The sequence below is a fragment of the Tamandua tetradactyla genome, chromosome 1, assembly GCF_023851605.1.
Source record: "Tamandua tetradactyla isolate mTamTet1 chromosome 1, mTamTet1.pri, whole genome shotgun sequence".
Taxonomy (NCBI): domain Eukaryota; kingdom Metazoa; phylum Chordata; class Mammalia; order Pilosa; family Myrmecophagidae; genus Tamandua; species Tamandua tetradactyla.
In genome coordinates this window covers 124531444-124559077 of record NC_135327.1, presented here as the reverse complement: position 1 = coordinate 124559077, position 27634 = coordinate 124531444, and the positions used below count along the sequence as shown (strand labels likewise).

General features: G+C 36.2%; 1 long non-coding RNA gene across 1 annotated transcript in view; it reads left to right on the top strand.

The window, feature by feature from the left end:
- LOC143686436 (uncharacterized) overlaps nt 1–25239 on the top strand; it is a 44244-nt gene extending 19005 nt beyond the window's left edge. Inside the window, exon 3 of the long non-coding RNA XR_013177138.1 lies at nt 25127–25239. This is a non-coding gene — a long non-coding RNA (uncharacterized LOC143686436). The remainder of the gene's footprint in view (nt 1–25126) is intronic.
- Nucleotides 25240–27634: the final 2395 nt, after the last annotated feature.

Here is a 27634-nt window from a genome sequence, read left to right as displayed (position 1 = left end):
AGTCAGGGTTCCTCTCTGATCTGGAAGGGCACATGGTGAACACAGCATCATCTGCTAGCTTCTTCTCCTGGCTTCCTGTTTCATGAAGCTCCCCGGGAGGCGTTTTCCTTCTTCATCTCCAAAGGTCACTGGCTAGTGGGCTCTCTGCTTCTTATGGCTATGTGGTTCTTCTCTGGCTCTCTTTGAATCTCTTCCATTCTCCAAAATGTCTCCCCTTTTATAAGTCTCCAGAAACTTATCAAGACCCACCCAAATAGGTGGAGACATGTCACCTAATCCAGCTTAATAACCACTCTTGATTAAATTACATCTCCAGGGATGATTACAGTTTCAAACATACAGTAATGAATAGGGACAATTCTACCTTTATGAAATGGGATTTTGATTAAAGCATGGCTTTTCTAGTGTTTATACATCCTTTCAAACCAGCACACCAGCTAATCAAGTTTAGTACCCACAATTGAGTGAGTAGCATCTCTGTGGAGGTAACCTAATCAAGTTCACAACCTATAGTGCTGAATAGGGATTAGAAGAAACTGTTGCTCCTACAAGATTGACTAGGGTTAAAACATGGCTTTTCTAGGGTACATAAATCCTTTCAAACCAGCACACACGTGTTCCATCATGCCCAAGCAAAAACAGGTACTCATGTTCCAACCCACATCACAGTTGACACAAACGAGTGAAGAATTTTTTTAGATAAAATTCACCACAAAAAATAACCTTTACCCAGTAACAGTCACTCATGATTCCCTCTCCACCACTGGCCCCTGGGGACCACTAATCTATTTTCTGTTTCTATGGATTTGCCTATTGAGGACATTTCATATAAATGGAATCATATACTATGTATCTTTGTGTGTCTGGCTTCTTTCACAGTATATTTTCAAGATTCATCTATATTGTAGTATGTATCAGTACTTCATTTTTATGACTGAATATTATTCTGTTAAATGCATACAACACATTTTGTTTATCCATATATTAAATGATGGGCTTTTGGGTTTGTTCTAGTTTGCTAGTTTCCAAAATGTGATATACCAGAAACAGAATGGCTTTTAAGAGGGGAATTTATTAAGTTGCAAGTCCACAGTTCTAAGGCCATGAACATGACCCAACTAAAGCAAGGCTATAGAAATGTTCAGTCTAAGGCATCCAGGAAAGATACCTTGGTTCAAGAAGGCTGATGATGTTCAGGGTTTCTCTCTCAACTGGACAGGCACATGGCAAACATGGCAGCCTCTGCTATCTTTCTCTCCCAGCTTCTAGTTTCATGAAGATCCCCGGGGGTTGCTTTACCTCTTCATCTCCAAAGGTCTCTACCTGTGTGGGCTCTCCTGGTTCTCATGGCTGTCAAAGAGACTCTCTCTAAAATATTTCCTCTTTTAAAGGATCCTAGTAAACTAATCAACACCCACCTGGAATGGGTGGAGTCACAACTCTATGGAAGCCATCTAATCAAAAGTTATTACCCATAATTGGGTGGTTCATATCTCCATGGGAACAATCAAAAAGCTCCAAGCCAGCAATATTGAATAAGAATTAAAGGACATGGCTTTTCTGGGATCCACCACAGAGTCAAACTGGCACAGAGTTGTTTCCACATTTTGACTATTATGAATAATACTGCTTTGAATACTTGTGTACATATTTTTGTGTAAACTTATTGTGCTGGTTTGAAAGGATTTATGTACCCTGGAAAAGCCATATTTCAATCCTGAGCATTTTGTAAAGACAGCCATTTCTTCCAATCCTATTCAGTACTGTAGTTGGAAACTTTAATTAGATTATCTCCATGGAGATATGACTCAATCAAGTGTGGATTAGGTGGAGATGTGTCTCCACTCATTCCAGGTGGGTCTTCATTACTTTACTGGAATTCTATAAAAGAGGAGACATTTTTGAAGATAATGCTCTTTTGAGAACAACAAGAGAGATAGCCATGAGATTCTGAGAGAGCAGAGGATGCCACAGAACCAAAAGTAGAGGAGAGTCAACCAGCCGGCAACTTTTGGAGATGAAGAAGGAAAATGTCTCTAGGGGAGCTTCATGAAACAAGAGGCCTGGAGAGAAAGCCAACAGATGCTGACATGTTCATCATGTGCTCCTACAGCTGAGAGAGAAATGCTGAACATCATCTGCCTTCTTGAACCAAGGTATCTTTCCCTGGATGCCTTAGATTGGACATTTCTATAGACTTTAATTGGGACATTTTCTCAGCCTTAGAACTGTAAACTAGCAACTTATTAAAATCCCCTTTTTAAAAGCCATTCCATTTCTAGTATATTGCATTCCTGCAGCTAGAAAACTAGAACACCTGTGTTTTCAATTCTGCTAGGCCAAGGATGGAATTGCCAGGCCATATGGTAATTCCATGATTAACATTTTGAGGAACTGCCAGACTGTTTTCTAAAGTGGCTGCACTATTTTATATTCTCATCAGCAAGGTTCCAGTTTGAAGAATAAATTTAATTTTCCAAAATCTATTCCTTTGCAAGCCTTCTTTAATAAATGAGTATGACCAAAAAAAAAAAAAAAAAAAAAAAAAAACTTTTTCCCACACACTCACACAAAAGAAATAGACCCTCCCATCTATGGACAAATGATCTTTGATAAGGCAGTCAAGCCAACCACCTGGGAGTGGTGCCTCTTCAATAAATGGTGCTTGAAGAACTGAATATGCATATGAAGGGAGATCCATATCTCACACCCTATACAAAACTTAACTCAAAATGGATCAACAACCTAAACATTAGAGCTTAGACCATAAAACTTTTAGAAGAAAATGTAGGGAAATATCTTATGAATCTTGTAATAGGAGGTGGTTTTCTAGACCTTACATCCAAAGCACGAGTGTGCTGGTTTGAAAGGATGTATGTCCCCTAGAAAAGCCATGTTTTAATCTAAATCCCATTTCATAAAGGCAGAATAATCCCTATTCAATACTGTATGTTTGAAACTGTAAGCAGATCATCTCCCTGGAGATGTGATTTAATCAAGAGTGGTTGTTAAGCTGGATTAGGTGATGACATGTCTCCACCCACTTGGGTGGGTTTTGGTAAATTTCTGGAGTCCTATAAAAGATGAAACATTTTGGAGGATGAAGGAGATTCGGAGAGAGCAGAGAATGCTGCAGCACCCCGAAACAGAGAGTCCCGAGCCAGCGACCTTTGGAGATGACGAAGGAAAATGCCTCCTGGGGAGCCTCATGAAACAAGGAGTCGGGAGGGAAAGCTAGCAGATGACACCATGTTCTCCATGTACCTTTCCAGCTGAGAGAGAAGCCCTGACTGTGTTTGCCATGTGCCTTCTCACTTGAGAGAGAGAACCTGAACTTCATTGGCTTTCTTGAATCAAGGCATCTTTCCTTGGATGCCTGTGATTGGACATTTCTATAGGCTTTTTAAATTGGGACATTTTCTTGGCCTTAGAACTGTAAACTAGCAGCTTACTGAATTCCCTTTTTAAAAGCCATTCCGTTTCTGGTATATTGCATTTTGGGATCTAGCAAACTAGAACAATGAGCATTAAAAAAAGAAATAGATAAATGGGAACTCCTAAAAATTAAACACTTTTGTACATCAGAGAACTTTGTATGGAAAGTTAAAAGGCAGCAGACGCAATGGGAGAGAATATTTGGAAACCATATATCAGATGAAGGTTTAGTATCCAGAATATATAAAGAGATTCTTCAACTCAATAACAACAAAAAACGAACTACCCAATTTAAAAATGGGCAAAAGACATGAACAGATACTTCTCAGAAGAGGAAATACAAATGGCTGAAAGGCATATGAAAAGATGCTCAACATCACTTACTATTAGGGAAATGCAAATCAAAACCACAATGAGATATCATCTGACACCCACTAGAATGGTCACTACTAAAAAAAAAATAAAGAGGCACATTTTTCCACTGTTGGTGGGAATGTAAAATGTTGCAACCATTCTGAAAAACATTTTGGTGCTTCCTCAGGAAGCTAAGTATAGAACTGCCATATGATCCAGGAGTACCATTACTAGGTATGTATTCAGAGGAACTTAATATGGACAATTGCACACCAGTGTTTATAGAAGAATTATTTACAATTTCCAAGAGATGGAAACAACCCAAATATCCATCAATGGATGAGTGGCTAAACAAGCTGTGGTATAAACATAAGATGGAATATTATGTTCCATACAATAGTGTCAGTGAACTTTTGAGGACATTATGCTGAGTGAAATTAGGTAGAAACAAAAGGATGAATACTGTATGGTCTCACTAATATGAACTAACATTAATGAGTGAACTTTTGAGAGTTGAAGTTAAGAACACAGGCTATCAGGAGATAGAACTAGGCTAGAAATTGGGCATTTGGTGCTTGTACCCCAGAAAACCCAAGTTCTTTAATCCTCATTCAATATTGCTGGGTGGGACCTTTTTGATGGTCTCAATGGAGATGTGACCCACCCAATTGTGGGTGGTAACTTTTGATTAGATGGTTTCCATGGAGATGAGTCTCCATGGAGATGGGTCTCCACCCATTCAAGGTGGGGTTTGCTTACTGGAGCCCTTTAAGAGGGAAGCATTTTGGAAAATACTTTAGAGTCCATGCAGCCAGAGACCCTTGGAGATGAAGAAGGAAAACACCCTGGTGGAGCTTCATGAAACAAGAAGCCTGGAGAGAAAGTTAGCGGGCATCACCATGTTCGCCACATGCCTTTCCAGTTCAGAGAGAAACTCTGAGCATCACTGGCCTTCTTGAACCAAGATATCTTTCCCTGGATGCCTTACATGGGACATTTTCACAGTCTTAGAACTATAAACTTGCAACTTAATAAATTCCCCTTTTTAAAAGCTATTTGGTTTCTGGTATATCACATTCCAGCAGCTTTTAAACTAGAACAGATTTTGGTACCAGAGAAGTAGGGTGCTGCTGCAATTTGCAAATACCAAACATGTTGGAATGGGTTTTTTAATGGATAAAGGGAAGATTCTGGAATAGTTGTGAGGGGCTTGATAGAGAAAACTTTAAAGAGACTCTTGGTAGAAATGTGAACTCTAAAGATACTTCTTATAAGGCCTTAGACAGAAATGATGCACATGTTATTGCAAACTGGAAGGAAGGTAACCCTGTTTTAAAGTTGCAGAAAATTTATCAAAACTAACAGCTGACTTTTAGATGAAAGGCAGATTTAAAAAGCCATGAACTTCGATATTTAGCAGACGAGATTTACAAATTAAATGTGTAAAGTGAGCCCTAGTTTCTTTTTGCAGCTTATCGTGAAATGCTACAGGAAAGAGATAAGCTGAGAACTGAACTCTTGGGTATAAAAGAAACCAAAAATTGACTGTTGGAAAATTCTGGGCTTCCATAAAGAGAGGCCTTGTAGAATAGTGCCCCATTTTAGAATTTAACCAAATGTGGAACCGGTCAGCCATTTCAGAAAAAGCCAGGATTGGAGATAGAGTTATCCAAGAAGCATTTGATGAAACCCCTTTTGTCTAATGGGCATGGTTGGGATCTGTTTAAATGGAACTACTGCCAGTCTAGACTAAAAGTCTCAGAGAAGGGACAAAGTAAAGGTAAAATGTCTTCAGAGGCAAAACCATAGAGGCTCAGGTCTGAAGTCAAGAAACCTCAGGCTTGGAGAGTGAACACACCCAAGTACCTGGAGAGGGTGAGTTTGCCCTGAAGGCAGAGGGTGGGCCTTCCACCTCATTGTAGTGAAAGAATTGTGCCCCCTCAGGCCTTAGAAAGGGTGGAGCTGAGAAAAGGGTTTCCCAAATGTCCCCCAAGGTTGCATTTGGAGAGAGGTGGGCCACTGCATAGAAGAAAGTTAAACATAGAATTATATGACTGGACTATTCCACTGCTAGGTACATACTCCAAAGAATTGAAAGCAGGCACTTAGAATTTGTACACTGACGTTCATCACATTTTTCACCAAAGCCAAAAGTTGGAAGCAACCCAAGTGTCCATCATTAGATGAATGGATTATAAAAGGAAATGCAGTACTGGTGCATGGTACAATGTGGATGAACCTTGAAGACATCACGTTGAGTGAAACAAGCCAGACATAAAAAAGACAAATATTGTATTATATCTTTTTTTATATAAAAGAAAAAAGCAAAATAAAAGTAAAATCATAGAGCAGAATAGTGATTACAAGGGTTGAGGGAGGAGGAATTATTATTACTGGAGAATTATTACTAAATGAGTATGAATTTCTCTTTAGCATGATGAAAATAATGGGAAAAGATAATGGTGAAAGTTACACAGTATTGTTAATGTGCTTAATGTGAAAGAACTGTCCACTTAAAATGGTTATAATGATTTTTATGTTTTGTATATTTTACCACAATTAAATAAAATTTAAAAGGTAAAAAACAAGTAATTTAAGATATGTTAATTTTTCCTGACCTTAAATATAAACCTAAGCTTGATTCTGTTCTCCGTTTTGACCAGGCACAGTGATCCTCTGGGAACATTAATGAAAGACCAAAAAAGAAAATAATTTTAAAATGTTTAAGGCATATAAAACAATTAAATTTTTTTCACTGTTGTACAGTGAAGTATGTGTTCTGTTTTACCCTTCCCTTCAGAATATTATAATTATATGTGATCTGTATATATTTTTAGTACATATTTAAATTAGCCATTGTGAATTATGTATCCTAAGATCATTTAATTAATTACCTGCATTATTGAAACTCCTACTTAAATTTCTTCCCTAGATATCTTACTCCTACAGGCTAAATTATTCATCTCACCAAACTTTCTAAGGTGACAAAGGTGTTTGCTTTCTAGTTTAAGTGCTATTGTGACAGGAAGTATCAGGTCAACAAATAACTTTCTCTTTTATTAAAAAGCAAAGGTAGAGAATCATCATGTCTAAAAATAGGTACTTGGAGATTAAAATCTGTCAGACCATATGTTGTACGGCTCCAGCATCCAGGAAACAAAGACATCCTTTTACTTCAGGTATGTATTTTTGCAGCCATTATAAAAGATCAAGTGCCAGTCCATTTGTATGACTGTGCCATCATTTAGGCATCTTTAAAAGAGAAAAGAATATGAATTCCTGGGGATGATGGTAAATAGAAAACATTAGTGAATTAGCACTGATCAGATCTACATGCATTTGTGCCTATGTTGTGAGAATACATTTAAGAATGTGGGTTTGTTTTTTCTGGGGTTCTTAAGATTTTTTTTAAGTAAATTAGTTTTCTTGTTTTCCATTGGCAGTCAATGGAATAGCCATAAAATGTAGGATTTCAGGCAGTCTTTACCTAAAAGCAAGGTAGCGTTTTACAAAATGCTGTTTAAGACCTTTATAATGCTTTTTCTGTACTGGAGATTTTAACGTTTCTTTCTGATGTGACTTCATTTTTTTATTTTAAAGTTTAAGATTTCTTTTAATACTTTGAAATAACTTATCAAACCTATTACCATTGCTCTCCAAATAGATTTTCTATATATGGTGCACATTTAATAATATGATATATCTATATATATAATGCAAACCCAACTATCGTCAGATATATAAGTATATGCTAGACAATCGTTCTGAAACTGTCATAGTTTGGATCACAAACAATTTCAACCAACAAAGGAGATTCTCTATTTTGTAACTGTCAAATCTCCGCTTCTCTTTAGATTGGGGAGGCCCAACTACATTGGCATATTTACAAAGGCAAATGAGTTAAAATGTAAAATTGAAGGGTTCACGTCTTCTCTAAAGACTTGGCAATGATTCTGCAGACTAATTGTAAAGGTAGAAATATCTGGTTTTTGTCAACTAACAAAAGAATATCGGTGTTCTACAAGTAAAGGGAAAAAAGGAAGAAATAAAAACTGTTACCAGACAATAAATTTCTTCTAGGACATGAGGCTATATTCCTTAGTTTTAAAAAATTATATATGTATGTTTTATGCATATATATATAATGTATGGTTATAAAAATATATAATTGAAAGATATACATATACATGATACAAAGATAAAAAAGTGTATCAATAAAAAATTATCTCTTTGAGTAGATTGAAATACTAGTGGTGAATGAGAGGGAGGGAAAAGGGGTATGGGATGTATGAGTTTTCTTTTTATTTCTTTTTCTGGAGTGGTGCAAATGTTCTAAAAAATGATCAGGGTGATGAATACACAACTATGTGATGACATTGTGAGCCATTGATTGTATACTATGGATGGACGGTATGTATGTGAAGATTTCTCAATAAAAAATATTTTAAAATAATAATAATTCTCTCTCCCTTTCCTCAGTCACTCAGTTTCCCTTTCTGAGGCAACCATAATATCCAGTTTTTTTGGTGATGCATACAGCAAGATTCCATGCATTTGACGCATACATGTATAAAATTTATCTCTTTCTCTCTCACTTTCTTTTCTTCAACAAAAGGTAGTATACCATGTACTCTGCTCTGTTCCTTGATTTTTTTCACTCTCTCTATCTTGAATATGATTCAGAATCAGTACATATAAAGGTCATCATTTAAGTTAATAACTGCATAGTGATCCATTGAATATACCATAATTCATTTAACCAATATCTTAATAAGTAAGTTTAGATGTTTCCCATCTTTTCCTGTTATAAATAAGCTGCAACAGATATTTCATCTGCACATATTTTGTATTGTACATATACCAGATTATGTATAGAATAAATACATAATTGAATATTTTTAATATTGATAAACAGAACCAAATTGGTTTTGGTAAATTCTTCCAATTTTGATTCCTAATAGCACTGTATGAGAAGGAAGCAATAAGTTTTTTCATTTGGACCCACTTCACATTTGTGCTCCAAAATGAATAAAAGAACAAAAAATACTTATTTTACTTGTTATTAATTTCAGAAAAATCTAGCATTTTAAGCTAACAGTGTATAGTAACCACATTATAGTTTGTTGAAATGCAAGAAAACCATCATCATACTATGAGAGGATTTTTGAAATTTATTTTTAAAACCATGAAAATGGTTAAATCTTCTTTTTCTATTGATAATGCCATTATTTAAACAAATAAGTAGTTATTGCCAATAGTAATGTGGAAGGAAATACTGTGTGGGATGTATAAAACTTTCATGATGTAGAAAACCAGTAGTATTTAATTGGATTGTGACCTTTTTTTGTGTTACAATAATAGGCATCATAATGTTATAAGACTCTAAAATTGACTAATATCTATTATGGACATACATATTAAAATTATTTTAAGAAAAAAATCACTTCAATATATATTAAATAAAGCTATAAAAAATAATATCAACAAATTATGGCCAGGAGACCAAATAATATATTACTCATAAAATGAAAATACCTTTGTAACTTAGAAAAATAGCAGAAATAGTACAGAAAAACCTAAGCACATAGTTTTGGAGATAAGAACTGTAAGGAATATGAATTTGAAACTTGATAGTTCCTCCTTTGGTAATTTCTTTAGGTACAAGTTACTGTTCCATTAAAAGGGAGAATAAGATAGGCACCGGCAACAGCTCAGAGTATCACTTGTAAATATTTGTGATGTTACTATATAAAATGTATTTTCATAAAGAATTGCCCAGTTAATATCTTGGTGATCTGTTCTTTAAAATTTCCTAACAATATGAATTATAATAAAAATTTGGAAATATGAATCAAGTCACTTTTACTAGGAAAAACTTTTCAAGAATTCTCATGACCATCATTTTGTCATCCAAAATTCATTGAGACATACTCAATTGAAACTCAATGCCTCTATGTGGAGTTTTCTGATCACATATCAGGGATTAGACCTGGTAGTTCAGTGGGAAGCCTCATTATTGAAACGCTTTGATTAGAAGTTAGAGAAAAAGCTGGCAAAAACACTTCTTTATAGTAGCCCTTTGAAAATTAACCTAATTATATAAATCAGAATACAGGGTAAAACATGATAGGGTACGTACTCTAGACCTACAGTAAGAGACCAAAAGCAGAGGTTTATTGTGTCTAGAACCTAATTTTTCTGTAACAATCTGATTCAATCTGTTTGGATAGCTTATTTAAACAACCAAAACTCCTGGAGTCCAGAACAGGAATAAGGCCTTATAATTCTATATAGCTTAATGTAATACCTGGATACATCTCCGACTATGGTGGGCTGATAATTTTAAAATATTAGTAGAGTCCCTTGAGGGTCCAAAGGAAAAAGAAATGGAACCATTAAACATTACCATCTGGGAATCCCCAGGTACCCTTTCAACCATTAAGGATTCCCAAGAAAATAGGCCATGCCTTTGACTTTAAGACTTGCCTTATGAAACTTATTTCTGTAATAGAGAAGCTAAGACTACCTACAGTGAGGCCTAAGAGTTGCTTTCAGGAAACCTCATTTGTTGCTCAGATGTGGACTCTCTCTCTAAGCCCAACTCTGCAAGGAAAATCCCTTCGTGGGACATGACATTTAGCAGTGAAAGTCTTCCTGATAATGTGGGATATGGCTCCCAGGGATGAGTCTGGCCCTGGCACCATGGGATCAACAACACCTTCCAGACCAAAATGGGGGAAAGAAGTATAATAAAATAATGCATCAGTTGCCAGGAGAAATCAAATAGAGTCAAGAGGCTATTCTTGGGACTACTCTTAAGCAAGCTTCAGTTAGATAATGCTAATTGCCATGGTTTGCTAAAACCCAACCAACATCACTCCTGTTAACTCATGAGAATGCCTAGGACTCCAACTGACACTCAGGCTTCATGCACTGAGTTTGCTTTCCTGGAATCTATAATTTCCAGAGGGTTCCTCTGCCTGGTAAATCCTGAAAACCAGAGGGACCAGTCTCTCCAAGATTATCAACTAATTCCATCCCCCTATCCTTTGGTATCAACACCCCTTCTCAACACGAAAAGGTCGGAACAGGCATTGCCCAAAGATCCATATATATTGGGAGAAGGATCAAAAGAGAAGGAGTTATAATAGAGATAATAGGATTTGACAAATGAGTATGACTGCTGAATATCAATATTTTTTTTAGCCTCCAATATTTTGGAGCAGCTAGAAGGAAAACTCTGAAATAGCGAAATGATAATCCAAAATAAACTTTGAAATCTGTCCCATAACTACTTGTTGAAGTGTACTTTGAAAATTATTACTTTTTCTTTCTTTTCTTTGTATATGTGTTATATTTCACAATAATAAACATTTTTTCAAAAGCTAATAATGGCCATTTCCAGAGAGGGTGCTTGGAGGGAGTAGGAAAGGAAAGGTCAATGAACTACTGGATTTTGCTGTGAGCCTTTAGTACTATGTAAGGTTTTTAAGGTTATATATGTCCAATAATATACAATTAATTGAGTTGTAAAAAAAATAACCTAATTATATAACTCTGGCATATTTTACCACAAATTAAGTCAAAAAGCATGACTACAACATAAGACATGCATCATGTGATAAGGAAGTAACATTGCTCTTTAGGAAGAACAGGCCAGAAATCTATTAAAATAATTTAATGCATATATTTAACACAAATATTAAAACCTATACCCTGATTATTCATCATCATTAATATTTCTAGCATAAACATCATCTAATATGTGATCCTATAGCATTAAGTAGTTTTGCTCTTTTTTTTTTTTTTGTATGCTGTATGGTGGGGGTCACATTTCATTCTTTTTCCATGTGACTATCCTGTTATTGCAGCACCATTTGTTGAATTTTTTTTTTTTTTTTTTTTTGCGGGGGGTGAGTGGTTAGTGCATGGGTCAGGAATCAAACTCGGGTCTCCCACATGGCAGGGAGATTTCTACTACTGAACTACCCTTGCACCACCGGCATTAAGTAGTTTTAAGCTTAGATGGTCAAGTCTCTCTCTTATTATCTTTTCAACATTCTGACTTCAATCTGCAACTACTTGATATTGACCATCTTTAAGATGTTCTGGAATTTTATACAATATAATCTTCTTTCTCAAGGAAGGTAACATTTCACACAATTCAGGAGTATAAAATAAATAATTTTATATATCTTCAGATAAACAAGTTTCCTAGTACAAATGAAGGAGTCAAATTCTGGATTTCTGGAATAGTAAATCTTATATGTTCCCCAAATATAAGTGAATAGACTGACTGGCAATATTCTGGATGACTTTATTGTAAAGGCTGGTTCCATTATTTATTTTTTTATTTAAAATTTTTTATTAGAGAAGCTGTGCGTTTACAGAATCATGCATAAAGAAAGGACTCCCATAAACCACCCCACCACCAGCACCCTGCACCGGTGTGGAAAATTTGTTCCAATAATACTTCTTGATAATTGCACTATATTTTTAATGGTAGTTACATTTGTTACAATTGATGACAGATTACTAAAACAGTAGTATTAACTATCATCCATAGTCCATACTAGATTTATTTATTTATTTGTTTGTTTATTTGATGCACGGGCAGGCAATTGAACCCAGATATCAAACCTGGGTCTTCTGCATGCAGGCAAACATTCTACTACTGAACCACCTATTTACCCTGCTAGGTTATTTTTTTCCCATGTTTTTTCCTATTATTAATATACTACATTAGTGTACATTTGTTATAATTTATGAAAGTACATTCTTGTACTATTAACTAGTCATTCACAAATAATAGGGTTCACTGTGTTGTACAGTTCTATGCTCTATCCTTTAGTTTTTATTCTAGTAGCACACATCCCAAAGCTTCCCCCTCTAACCACATTCACCCACAGAGTTCAGTGCTGCTAACTATATTCTCAATAATGTGCTACCATCACCACCATCCATTTCCAAACCTTCACCAGCAGGATAAATAGAAAATCTGTACAAGTAAGCATCAACTCCCCATTCCCTAACCCCAGTCTATCTCCTGGTACCCTATATTCTAGACTCTAATTGCATGAGTTTGCCAGTTAAAATTAGTTAATAAGAGTGAAATCATACAATATTTGTCCTTTTGTGTCTGGCTTATTTCACACATAATGTCCTCAAGTTTCATCCATATTGTCACATGTATCAGGACGTCATTCCTTTTTATAACTGAATAAATATTCCATCATGTAACCCACTTGGGTTATTTCCATCTTTTGGCAATTGTGAATAATGTCACTATGAACAATGGTGTGCAAATACCTCTTTGAGTTCCACTTTCAGCTCTTCATATCTAGTAGTTGGACTGTTGGATCATATGGCAGTTCTATACTTAGCTTCCTGAGGAACTGTTTTCCATAGCAGCTGCACCATTTTACATTCCCACCAGCGATGAATACATGTTTCTTTTTTTCCACATCCTCTCCAACACTTGTAGTTTTCTGTTTTTTTTTTTTAATAGTGGCCACTCTAGTGGGTGTGTAATGATATCTCATTATGATTTTGACTTCTATTTCCCTACACTAGTGATGTCAAGCATCTTTTCATGTGCTTTTTAGCCATTTGTATTTCCTCTTTGGAGAAATCTCTACCCTAGTCTTCTGCCTATTTTTACATTGGGTTGCTTTTCTTTTTATAGTTGAGTTGTAGATTTCTTTATATATTCTGGATATTAAACCTTTATCAAATATATAGCTTCCAAAAATTTCCTCCATTGAATAGGCCGTCTTTTCACTTTCTTGACAAAATCCTTTGATGCAAAAAACAAAGTTTTTAATTTCACAGTTGTATTTATCTATTTTTTTCTTTCATTGCTTTTGCTTTGGGTGTAAAGTCTAAGAAAATTTGCCTATCAAAATATCTTGAAATTAGTGCTCTATATTTTTTTCCAGGAGTTTTATAGTCCTCCTTCTTATATTTAGGTCTTTGGTCCATTTTGAATTAAGTTTGTATATGGTATTAGAAAGGGGTCCTCTTTCACTATTTTTCATAGAGACATGCAGTTCCGCTGGCACCATTTGTTGGAGAGACTGTTTCTTCCCAATCGAGTAGACTTGGCTGCCTTCTCAAATATCATTTGGCCATAGATGTGAAACTCTATTTCTGAACTTCCAATTTGATTCCTTTTGCTACTGCATCTATCCTATGCCAGTACCATGCTATTTTAACCACTATAGCTTTGTAATAGGCTTTAAAGTCAGGAAGTGTAAGTCCCCCAACTTTATTCTTCTGTTTCAAGATATTTTGGTTATTCAAGGCCCCTTACCCTTCCAAATAAATTTGATAATTGCCTTTTCCATTTCTGAAAAATAGGCTGTGGAAATTCTAATTGCTACTGAATTGAATCTGTATAACTATTTGGGTAGAATTGACATCTTAATGATATTTACCCCAAACCATGAACTTATAATGTCCATTCATTTATTTAAGACTTCTTTGATGTCTTTTAACAATGTTTTGTAGTTTTATATGAACAAGTTCTATACATTCTTGGTTAAATTATCCCTTGATATTTGATTCTTTTAGTTACTATTGTAAATGGATTTTTTCCCATGATTTCCTCCTCAGATTACTCATTACTAGTGTATAGAAACACTACTGATTTTTATTTGTTGATTTTCTTTTCTACAACTTTGCTGAATTCATATGGTAAGTCTAGTAGCTTTGTTGTAGATTTTTCAGGATTTTCTATGTATAAGAACATGTCATCTGCAAATAGTGAAAGTTTTACTTTTTCCTTTACTATTTGGATGCCTTTTATTTCTTTTTCTTGCCTAACTGCTCTGACAAGAAGTTCTAGGACAATGTTGAATATGACAGTGGACATCCTTGTCTTGTTCCCAATCTCATCAGGAAGGCTTTCAGTCTTTCACCGTTAAGTACACTATTAGTTGTGGTTTTTCATATATGCCCTTTATCATGTTGAGGAAGTTTTCTTTTATTTCTGTTTTTCCAAGTGTTTTTATCAAGAAAGAATGCTGGTTTCCTAATATAACTTATGTAGATAGTTTGATTGAACACCATAAATACTTGGAATCTCAGGTAGGACATGAGATTTTGTTGGTTTGTCCAGAGTGATGCCTGATGAATCCCAGAGTGATTTGATCAATGAGTGGAAAAGTATTTGCAAAGCCCCCTTCGGGGAATGGTGAGAGCAGGGAGAAATTCAACTTCCCCAAGTTGAATTCTTGATATTCTCACAAGCAGTGTGGACAACCAAAGCTATAGGCTGAGCCCCCAATCTTGGGGTTTGTTCATTTGAAACTTAACCCCACAAAGGATAGATCAAGTCTACTTAAAATTTAGGCCTAAGAGTCACCCCCAAGAGAGCCTCTTTTGTTGCTCAGATGTGGCCTCTCTCTCCAGCCAAGATGATGAGCAGTCTCACCACCCTCCCCCTCTCTGCATGTGACATGACTCCCAGGGGTGTGGACCTTCCTGGCAACATGGGACAGAGATCCTGGGATGAGCTGAGACTCAGCATCAAGGGATTGAGAAAAACCCTAGAATGAGCTGAGACTTGGCATCAAGGGATTGAGAAAAACCCTAGAATGAGCTGAGAATTAACATCAAGGGATTGAGAGAAACTTCTCAACCAAAAGGGGGAAGAGTGAAATGAAACTAAGTGTCAATGGCTGAGAGATTCCAAACAGAGTCGAGAGGTTAATATTCTTATGCATTAAGTAGATATCACCTTGTTGTTCAAGATGTAGTGGAGAGGCTGGAGGGAACTGCCTGAAAATGTAGAGCTGTGTTCCAGTAGCCGTGTTTCTTGATGATGATTGAACAATGATATAACTTTCACAATGCGACTCTGTGATTTGATCAGTGATTGTGAAAACCTTATGTCTGATGCTCCTTTTATCTACCATATCAACAGAAGAGTAGAACATATGGAATAAAAATAAATAATAGGGGGAACAAATGTTAAAATAAATTTAGTTTGAAATGCTAGTGGTAAATGAAAGCAAGGGGTAAGGGGTATGGTATGTATAATTTTTTTTCTCTGTTATCATTTTATTTCTTTTTCTGTTGTCTTTTCATGTCTTTTTCTAAATCAATGCAAATGTTCTAAGAAATGATGAATATGCAACTATGTGACGATATTAAGAATTACTGATTTTATATGTAGAATGGAATGATATCTTAATGTTTTGTTTGTTGTTAATTTTTTTAGTTAATAAATTTAAAAAAAGAATATAAATACAGCTCCCCAAAAGCTCTATCATTTGAAAGGCAGATACTTCCTTGTAAAGAAGGCCCCCACTAGTGCCTCTACCAAAGGCACCACAAAGACAAATGTATCAATAAAGGTATGCTAACTGATCATATCAAAAAAAAAAAGAAGAAAGAATGCTGGATTTTGTCACTTGCCTTTCATCATCAATTGGGATGTTCATGTGTTTTTTCCCCTTAGATTTGTTAATGTGGTATATTACATTCATTGATTTCCTTATGTTGAACTACTCTTGCATATGTAGAATAAAACCCACTTGAATATGGTGTATAGTTCTTGTAATGTGCTGTTGGATTTGATTTGCAAGCTTTTGTGAGGATTTTTGCATCTATATTCTTTAGGAAATTTGGTCTATAATTTTTTTTTCTTGTTTCATCTTTATCTGGCTTTGGTATTAGGCTTCATAGAATGAATTGCATTGAGTTTCGTCTTCAATTTTTTTTTTTGGAAAAGTTGGAAAAGAATTGATATTAATTCTTCTTGGAATCATTCATAGAATTCATCTATGAAGCCATCTAGTTCTGGAATTTTCTTTATTGGGAGGTTTTTGATGACCAATTCAATCTCTATTTGTGATTGGTCTGATGAGGCCTTCTATTTTTTTTTCTAGTGTCCATGTTTCTAGGAATTTGTGTATTTCGTATGAGTTGACTAATTTTTTATCATACAGTTCATGGTAACCTCTTATGAAACTTTTTATTTCTATTGGGCCAGTAGTAATATCCCCTTGCTGATTACTGATTTTGTTTGTTTGTATCTTCTCTCTTTTTCTCTTTTTCAGTCTAGTTAAGGGTTTTTCAATGTTACTGATCTTAAAAACCAACTTTTGGTTTTGTTAGTTCACTATTGTATTTCTATTCTCAATTTCATTTATTTCTGCTTTAATCTTTCTTTCCTTCTGCATCCTTTGGTATTAGGTTACGGTTCTTTTTCTAGTTTCTCCAGTGTGCACTTAGGGCGCTGATTTTAGCTTTTTCTTCTTCTTTAATGTAGACATTTGAGGCCAAAATATTCCCTCTCAGCACTGCCTTCACTGCATTCATAAGTTTATCACCACACCCAGGTTTGTATTTTATTTTATTATATATGTATATAATTGATTTTTTTTTCCGGAGAAAATGAGAATGTTCTCAAATTGATTGTGGTGGTGAATACATCCCATAAATTTTAAAATGTTGTGTTCTCATTTTCATTTGTCTCAAGGTATTTACTAATTTCTCTTGTAATGTCCTCTTTGATCCACTGATTGATTAAGGTGTGTTGTTTAACTTCCATATATTTGTGAATTCTCCAATTCTCCACCTATTATTGATCTCCAGCTTCATTCCATTATTATCAGAGAAAGAGCTTTGTATAATTTCAATCGTTTAAAATTTATTGAGACTTGTTTTGAGACAAGTATATCCTAAAAATGGTCCATGAGCACTTGAAAATAATGTTTATCCTGTTGATTGGGGGTGTAATGTTCTATATATGTCTATTAGGTCTAATTCACTTATCATGCTATTCAAGTTCTCTGTTATCTTATTAATCCTCTGTCTAGATGTTCTGTCTATTGGTGAGAGTGATGTATTGAAATATCTAACTATTATTTTGCAGATGTCTTTTTCCCCTTCAATTTTGCCGTTTGTTTGCCTCATGTATTCTGGTGCACCCTGGCTAGGTACATAAGTATTTATGATTGTTATTTCTTCTTGGAGGATTGTCACTTTTATTAATACACAGTGTCCTTCTTTGTCTTTTATAACAGTTTGGCATTTGAAGTCTATTTTATGTAATATTAATATAGCTACTCCAGATGTTTTTTGCTTACTGTTTGTGTGGAATATCTTTTCCATCCTCTCACTTTCAACCTGTTTGTGTCTTTGGGTCTAAGGTAAATCTCTCATAAACAGCTCTAGTTGGATCATACTTTTTATCCATCTGCCAATCTATGTCTTTTGGGGGGGGAAATTTATTAACATTCAATGTTATTATGATAGAGGCAGTACTTACCTCAGGCATTTTATCCTTTTTTTTAAATGTCATATCTTTTATTTTATTTTTTTGTCTCTATCTTTACCTTTTAGTTATCTTTACTGATATTCCTCATATCTACACTCTACTCCAAGCCTCTCTCTTCTGTCTTTTCCTTTCAGCCTGCAGAACTCTCTTTAGTATTTCTTATAGTACAGGTCTCATTGACAGTTCTCTCAGGTTCTGTTTACCTGTAAATATTTTAAACTCTCCCTCATATCTAAAAGATAGCTTTGTCAGATAAAAAATTCTTGGCTGGTAGTTTTTCTCTTTCTACCTCAAGTGTATCATACCACTGCCTTCTAACCTCCATGATTTCTAAGGAGAAATCAGCATTTAGTCTTATTGCAGTTCTCTTGTATGTAACTAATCACTTTTCTCTTACTGCTTTCACAATCCTCTCCTTATCTTTGGCATTTGACATTCCTATTATGTGTCTCAGAGGAGGTCTTTTAATATTTATTCTGTTTGGGGTATGTTGGACATCTTGAACATGTATATTTATGTCTTTCATAAGAGTTGGGGAATTGGGGAGTATTATTTCCTTAAGCATTCATTTTGCCCCCTTTCCCTTCTCTTCTACTTCTGGTACACCAATGATTCATGTTTATGCACTTTGTGCTATCCTTTAAATCTCTGAGATCCTGCTAAATTTTTTCCCATCTTTTCTCTATCTTTTCTTCTGCCTGAAAGGTTTCAATTGTCCTGTCTCCTAGTTCATTGATTCTCCTGCCCACTCAAATCTGCCGTTTTATGCCTCTATTATATTTTTAATCTCTTCTATTGTGCCTTTCATTCCTATCATTTCTGTACGTATCTTTTTATATTTTCAAGCTCTTCTTTATGTGCACACAGTGTCTTCTTAATGTTTTTATGTCTTTAGCCATATTTTCCATTGTCTCCTTGAATTGATTTAGGAGATTTGTTTGAACATCTTCAATTAGTTGCCATATTTCTTTTCCATTAAACCTCACAATTTTGGATCAGATCAGCAATCATTTTTATATTATTAATGGATACATATTATTCATACCTGTCCTATGGTTATATTTTCCTTCTTGTCACTTTTTTGTTTTAATTATTATGTTCTTTCTTTAGTCTTCTATTTGCCTATTACTAATTTTCCTGAACTCTCTCTCCATCAAGACTGTAGAAATTCTCTCATTTTGAACAAATAGATCAGGTGAGGTATCAGTTCTGTTTTTTTCTGGGAGATATCCCTTCTGGAGTTTTGGTCTTCCTGCTGCAGGATGGACTAATAGTTCTTTAGACCTAATGCAGGCAATGGCCTAGAATTTTCCCTAATTACCACCCTAGGTTTTTCCCTTTGCCTCCCTCCTCTGTTGGACTCCTTGTTTCCAGGAACCTGCCTTTTTTTTTCTTGGTTTTCTTCCTCATGTTAATGGAATCTATTACCTGATAGCTTCCTATGAAAGAGTTCATGGGAACAATATTTTTCAAATACAACAAAACTGAAGAGTCTTTAATTCACCCTCCTACTTGATGAACAGTTTGACTAGATAGAGAGTCCAGGAAGGCTAGATATAATTTTCCCTAGATGACATTGGTCTCTCGTCTTGCAACTTCCAGTGTTGCTGTTAAAAAACATGGTACCATTCTGGATTCCTAAATCTGTTTTTTTTTCTCTATGGGAGTCTTTAGAAAACATTCACTCACTCACAAGTATTTACTGTGTTAGGCTCTGTTTTAAATGTTACAGCATTGAAAAACAAAAAGGGCACACATCCCACCTTTGTGGAGCTTACATTCTAATGGGGTAAGATAAATAAATTCAATACATAATATGTTAGATAATGATAAGTAATAGAGCAGAGAAGGATGATATGTAGTGTCAGGGGTGGAAATTTTGGATAAGAAAGATCTCACTGAGAAGGGAATTTGAAGTAAAGATCTGAAAGAAGTGAGGGAGTGGGCCATGCCCATATATGGGGGATGACCATTCTAGCAGAGAGAACACTGTATGCCCAGGCTCTGAGACAAGAGTGAATCTGGCTTGTTTGAGGAACAGTTTGGATGCCACCATGGCTTCACTAAAGTGGATGAGGTGAAAGGTAGACAGCAGTGAGGTCAGAGTGGTAAGCAGGGGTGTCGCACAAAAGGCAACGTGATATTTGTGGCCATTTAGTTTAGAGGCTCAGATTCACGGACAACACAGATTTCAGTGATATAAAAAACAGGGTTTATTAGGAAAGTAATGAAAAGATTGTTAGAAATGAGACATAGGTAAATCACCAGGCAGGACAGCATCAACACCTGAAGAGGAGAACTGGGGAATCCCAGAGACAGCATTCGGGGTCTGATTGGAAAAGTCTCGAGCAAAGCATCCTCCTCTCTTCTCAAATAAGTCTCTCTCTCTCTCTCTTTCACTGCCTACATGCAATTCATATGATGTCTTTATACAATAGTGGCCGAATTCCAATTAGCTTACGTGACTGGGCCCAGGTGGTCCTCTGGGAACTGGCTATGGACCAAGAGGCGCTTCCTGGGGACCTAGATAGCTTTATCAAAGTACATCTCCTTCTGGGAGGATAGTCAGTCCTCCCAGCTGGGAGTGCACATTTCAACAATTTATTACCAAGGTCATGCAATGGCAACATCAGTTGAGCAGAACAAACTCTACAAACTTAGTTTCCCTTTCAAGGTGCCAGATCATGTAAGGACTTGGCTTTTATTCTACAAGAGATGAGAAGCTATTTTTTTCTTTTTGTTTTAATTTTTTATTGAGAAACCACAACAACATACAATATGAACGTTCTTAACATACAAACATTCCATACATGATATACAATCAATGGCTCACAATATCATCACATACCTGTATATTCATCACCAGGACCATTTTTTAGAAAATTTGCATCAATCCAGAAAAAGGAAAAAAAGAAAAACTCATACACACCATACCTCTTACCCCTCCCTCTCATTGACCACTAGTATTTCAATCTACCCAATATATTTTAACCTTTGTTCCCCCTTTTTTTCTCTATACCCCTTACCAGTCCCTTTTATTGATCATAGCATTTCAATCTACTCAATTTATTTTAAAAATTTGTTCCCCTTATTATTTTTTTATTTGTAAACCATATTTTTTACTCATCTGTCTATACTGTAAATAGAAGGAGCATCAGACACATAGTTTTCACAATCATACAGTCACACTGTAAAAGCTATATCATTATACAATCATCTTCAAGAAACATGGCTACTGGAATATAGCTCTACAGTTTCAGGCACTTTTTTCTAGCCTCTCTCTAATACACCTTAAACTGAAAAAGGGATATCTACATATATAATGCATAAGAATAACCTCCAGGATAACCTCTCAACTCTGTTTGAAATCTCTCAGGCATTGACACTTTTTTAATCTTCTTACTCTCTTCCCCCTTTTGGTTGAGAAGGTTTTCTCAATCCCTTGATTCTGAGTCCCAGTTCATAGGATTTCTGACCCATGTTGCCAGGAAGGTCCGCACCTCTGGCATGCCCCATGTAGAGAGTCACGTCCCATGTAGAGAGGGGGAGAGCAGTGAGTTTTCTTGTCAATAAAAATGCTTTTATTGATCATAGCATTTTATTGAAATGCTATGATCAATAAAAGGGACTGGTAAGGGGTATAGAGGAAAAAAGGGGGAACAAAGGTTAAAATATATTGGGTAGATTGAAATACTAGTGGTCAATGAGAGGGAGGGGTAAGAGGTATGGTGTGTATGAATTTTTCTTTTTTTTCTTTTTCTGGATTGATGCAAATTTTCTAAAAAATGGTCCTGGTGATGAATATACAGGTATGTGATGATATTGTGAGCCATTGATTGTATATCATGTATGGAATGTTTGTATGTTAAGAACGTTCATATTGTATGTTGTTGTGGTTTCTCAATAAAAAATTAAAACAAAAAGAAAAAAATAGCTTCTCATCTCTTGTAGAATAAAAGCCAAGTCCTTACATGATCTGGCACCTTGAAAGGGAAACTAAGTTTGTAGAGTTTGTTCTGCTCAACTGATGTTGCCATTGCATGACCTTGGTAATAAATTAAAAGAGAGAGGCCACATCTGAGCAACAAAAGAGGTTCTCTGGGGGTGACCCTTAGGTCTCATTTTAAGTAGGCTTAGCCTATCCTTTGCGGGGATAAGTTTCATATGAACAAATCCAAGATTGAGGGCTGGACCTATTGCTTTGATTTTCCCACTGCTTGTGAGAATATAAGGAATTCTCCAAATGGGAAAGTTGAATTTTCCCTTTGTGAGAGGGTATTTGAATAGAAATGTGACTCAGTTGGACTTTAAGTAAAGAATTTTTGATGGAGGGAGGGAGAGCACTTGAGAGGGTTCTGTGATAATCAAGGTGAGAGATAATGATGGCTTGGACGAGAGTGGTGGCAGTAGAAATAGGAGAAATGGCCAAATTCTGGGCACATTTTAAAGGTAGAGTGTGCTAGTTTGCTAACTGCCAGAATGCAATAAACCAGAAGCAGAATGGCTTTTAAATAGGGGAATTTAATAACTTGCTAGTTTACAGTTCTAAGACTGAGAAAATGTCCCAATTAAAGCAAGTCTATAGAAATGTACAATCTAAGGCATCCAGGGAAAGATACCTAGGTTCAAGGAGGCTGATGATGTTCAGGGTTTCTCTCTCAGCTGGAAGGGCATGTGGCAAAGTCTGCTAGCTTTCTCTCCTGCTTCTTGTTTTATGAAAGTCCCCGGGTGGAGTTTTCCTTCTTCATCTCCAAAGGTTGCTAGTTGGTGCACTCTGTGGTTCTCTTTCTTGTTGTTCTAAAAAGGCATTCTCTCCAAATAATGTCTCCTCTTTTATAGGATCCCAGTAAACTAATCAAGACAAGTCTCCAACTAATCAAGTTTAAAACCCAGACTTGATGAGTCACGTCTCCATGGAGATAATCTAATTACAGTTTCCAACACACAGTACCAAATAGGAATTAGAAGAAACGGCTACCTTTACAAAATGGTATTAGAATTAAAACATGGCTTTTCTAGGATACATATATCCTTTCAAACCAGCCATAGAGCTAACAGTATTTATTGATTTACTAGATGCAAAATGTGGGAAAAAGAGATGAGTTAGGGATGACTCCAATTTTTTGGTTTGCAAGAATGGAAGAAAAGAGTTGCCCTAACTGAGGTGATGAAACCTGTGGGAGGAATGGGTTGTTGGGGAGGTATATATCAGTAGCTCAATTTTGTTTATATTAAACTTGAGACATCAAGTAGATATATCAAATAGACAGGCTGGAGAGAAGTCCAAGCTGAGAAATAAATTCAAAGGTTTTTAGTATACCAATGGTCTTTAAAGTCATGCAACTGGATGAGACAATCCAGAGGGTGGGAGTAAATAGAATAGAGAAGTCCAAGACTGAGCTCTGAGGCACCAACCATTAGAGATGAAGAAATGAAAAGAAATCCATAAAAAAGATGGAGAAGGAGGCTGAACTGAGGGAAGCTGAGATTTGTGCTTCCAAATGCATACTGACACCTTTGAACACTGTCTGGCAACAGTCATGGCAAAATGCTTGTCTTTGTTGCTCTTCTGTTTCTCTTTCCGAAATTTTCTCCTGCCCACGTCTTCTCTTTTCTGACCTTAGACCCATATCTGTGGAATTGCCAAAGTCTATCCTTCTCAACCCCAAGCCTCTCCTCTGTGCCCACAATTTCAATCTTTCTCACTCTCCTCTTCTTCAATAATAATGATACTACTTTGAGGGTAGCTGTTCTTAAAAAGAGTTATCTGATTCAAATTGATTCTCTGATGCAATTTGAAGGAGAAAGTTTTTTGAGCTTCAGTGTCTTTTCCTATTATTTTTTTTTCTTGAGTAGTTGTGGTTAAATGCTTGAGTGACTCAGACCTGTTTGAATCCCAACTCTGTCACTCAGTGTCTGTGTAATAATGGTAAAATTACTTTGAATCTCTAAGCTTCTATTTACTTCGTAAAATGGAGTTAATGTTTATTTCACATGGTTATTGTGAGGATTAATGAAATAATATTAAAAATATAATGAAAGTGATCTACCAACCTTTCTCCTTTCTCCTTACCTAATTTGAGCTGAAGGAAAAAGTATGAAATTAACCCTGCTACACTAATCAACGCCCCCATTAGTCATCAATAGTTTCCATGTCTTTACAACAGGAACTCTACAAGGATTTGTAGCTCAGAGAGAGATCATGGGGTGGCACAGTACATTGTGGATATTCCTAAACTCTAATTGAAAGTATCCTCTAGGAACAATACTCCATTTTTGATGAATGAGGATCTTCATTACGATCACTTAGTGATCGTAGACATAGATGATATGGGACCCATATTTCCCCATGATGTATCTCAATACTTAATCTCTTGAATAAATGTTGAATATCAGCATGACTTCTTTTCCCTTACCTGTTTCTCATAAAGATGAAGACTATATTTAGCTATACAACTTGCTTAATTGTCGGTAGCCGTCTCGCTCGGTGTCAGGTCCCCGGCCGGCGAGGGAGACAGGGGGAGAGAGACGGGCACAAACAAAACGACTCGGGCGGTAAAAACGGGTTCGAGACACACGGCGGTCGTAAGCACAGGCTTTTACTGGAGTCAAGCTTGCATACTCTCAGGCAGATTCCGCGCGGGCGAAATATCCCGCGGGGGGACAACCTCTATGCGGCCGTCAGGTACGGCTCCCTGTGGGTCGTCTCCACCCACCCTGTCCGGGTAACCTCTTATATACTGTGCCCAAACCCAATAGGTTAGTGCCACGTATACAGAGGTGATTGGAAGACAGGGTTGGTGGGCGCGTGCGTCATACGCAGAAACAGGATGCGGGCGCCATCTTGACTCACTCGATGGGCGGGGGGAACTCTAGAGCAGGCCGCAGCGTGTCCACTAGGCCAGACCCGGGAGGCGGCTCTCCACACTTAATATGCTGTGCAACAAGCATATTAAGAGTACGAAAATCAAATGAAGTAGTTTTCTCCTACTTTTTCTTTTCAATAAATCCTTAATATATTTAATCTCTACATGTTTTCTTTCTTTTTAGGTCCATTTAAAACATTCTAATTCGTTCAATATCTGTGGCCGCTGCAAGTTCCTAGTTATTTCAACCCACTCTTTAGCTCACTTTCTCATGGGGAATCAGTACCATTTTTCACACCTTGGGAATCATTGAAGAAATAAAACTGCTTCAATATCAAGCAATTTAAATACATTTTCTGCTTCCTGTTGATCATTATTGCACATTTAGCTGCATTATTGAATATTTAGATAAGCTAGATAAGTGAGGCTAGACCACTAAATACATATTATGTAAGACATATGTAAGATTTATATAAGAAATTTTTTAATTAAGTAAAACAACAGTTCTTTATAACTGTCTCTTTCCATTTCCCAACCCTGCAGAAAATGAGTAGCAAATTATGAATCCTGTTTCTATTTTCTGAGGCAAGGGTAGAAGCAGGGAAGCCTGTTACACTTTAGCAAAAGTCAACATGGAAGATGATAGTGGCCTGGACCAGGGTCATAGTTGGGACAAGTGTCAGGATTACAGATATTTGAACAGAATTTTCCATTGGATGAATGTGTATTATGAGAAAAAGAGAAGAGACAAGGGTAACTCCAAGATTATTGGCCAGGGGAATTCATAAAGTATAATTATCATTTACTGGCACAGGAAAGACTATTGAAAGAACAGGTTTTGGGGGAAAAATATAAAAGTTTGATTTTGGACATATTTAAATATCTATTACACATTCAAGTAGAGTTGTCTAATAAGTAACTGACTATATGAATTTGAAATTCAAGAGAGAGGTCCAAGCTGGAAATATAAGTAGATAGCATATAGGTGGTATTTTAAGCAATGGTACCAGATGAGGTCATTTAAGAAGTAAATGGAGGTAGAGAAAAGATTTGTGGGCTGCTCTTGGATACTGCAACCTTCAGAGGTGAGCGAAATCAGAAGGCACCAGTGCTGGATTTAGCAACATGTTGGCCACTGGTGACCTTGCTAACAGCATTTTGGGTAGATGATGAGATGAAAGCCTGCTTTGAGGAGGTTCAACAGAGAATAGAGGAACTGGAGACAGTGAGTACATACAACTATTTTGAAGAGTTTTGCTGCGAAAGGGAGCACAGAAATGGTTAGACATCTAGATTGCCATATGGGATCAAGAGAGGGTTTTTGTTTTGTTTTAGGATAAGAGGTATTATTTCACTCACATCCTGATGGGAATAAACCAATAAAGGAAAAAGTGTAGCTGAGAGAGGGAACAAATGTTAAAACAGTGTACTGGAGAAGAAAGAAGGGATGAGATCCAATGGCTTTAAATAGGAGCAATGTGATCATCTATTGTTACAGGAAGGAAGGACCTCATAGAATAAGTAGAACGTGGATATGCATGCAAGTAGACATGGTGGTGAAAACATGTGGAGAATTTTTTTTTAATTATGATGATTTTCTAAATAAATAAGAATCAAGGTCATCATCTAAGAATGAGGAGAGAATAAAAGGTATTGGAAAATTTCAGGAGTAAGATATAAATTAAGTCGAACAAGATAATGGAAAAATAAGCAACTCATTATTCTAGTTTGCTAGCTGTTGGAATGCAATATACCAGAAACAGGATGGCTTTTAAAGGGGGGGGAGAGTTTATTAAGTCGCAAGTTTATAGTTCTAAGGCCAAGAAAATGACCCAATTAAAGCAGTCTATTAAAATGTCCAAATTAAGGCACCAGCAAGAGGTCACCTTCACTCAAGAAACGCCAATGAAGTTCAAGGTTTCTCTCTCAACTGGAAATGCACATGGCAAACATGATGACATCTGTTAGCTTTCTCTCTAGGCTTCTTGTTTCATGAAGCTTCCCTGGGGCCATTTTCTTTCTCCATTTCCAAAGGTCTCTGGCTGTGTGAGCTCTACAGTTGTTGTGGCTCTCATGGATCTCATCATTCTGAAGTTTCTCCAAATGCTTCCTCTTTTAAAAGGATTCCAGTAAACTAATCAAAACCCTCCTGGAATAGGAGAAGTCACTAATCAAAGTTAATACCCACAACTGGGCATGTCACATCTCTGTGGAGATAATCTAATCAAGTTTCCAGCCCACATTATTGAATAGGGATTTAAAGAAATGGCTGCCTCCACAAAATTGGATTAGGATTAAAACATGGCTTTTCTGGGGTACATATATCCTTTCAAACTGGCACACTTATAATTAGTAAGATTTCCAGGTAGCCCTCAGAGCAAACTTGAGGTTGGTACCTATGAATTTAAAGTGGGACTAGTTGCCATAGTTGAATGTTTTGTTTGCCGCCATGCTCCTCCACTGGGGTGGGTTTTATTCAAGTGAAGGAAAGGAGAGAGGCAAGACCAATGGAATTAGGATTTATGCAAGAGAAAATAGAATGATGGCCCATAAATCTAAACTGTATAAAGAATGAAGTGAAGGAAATGGTGGGGTCAAGAAGATAATGGGCTAAATGTCATTGGGAGTTGGGGACCCCAAGAAAATCAGCTTGGAAAAGTAAAAGAGGGCATCAAAGAATGAGATATTTTAA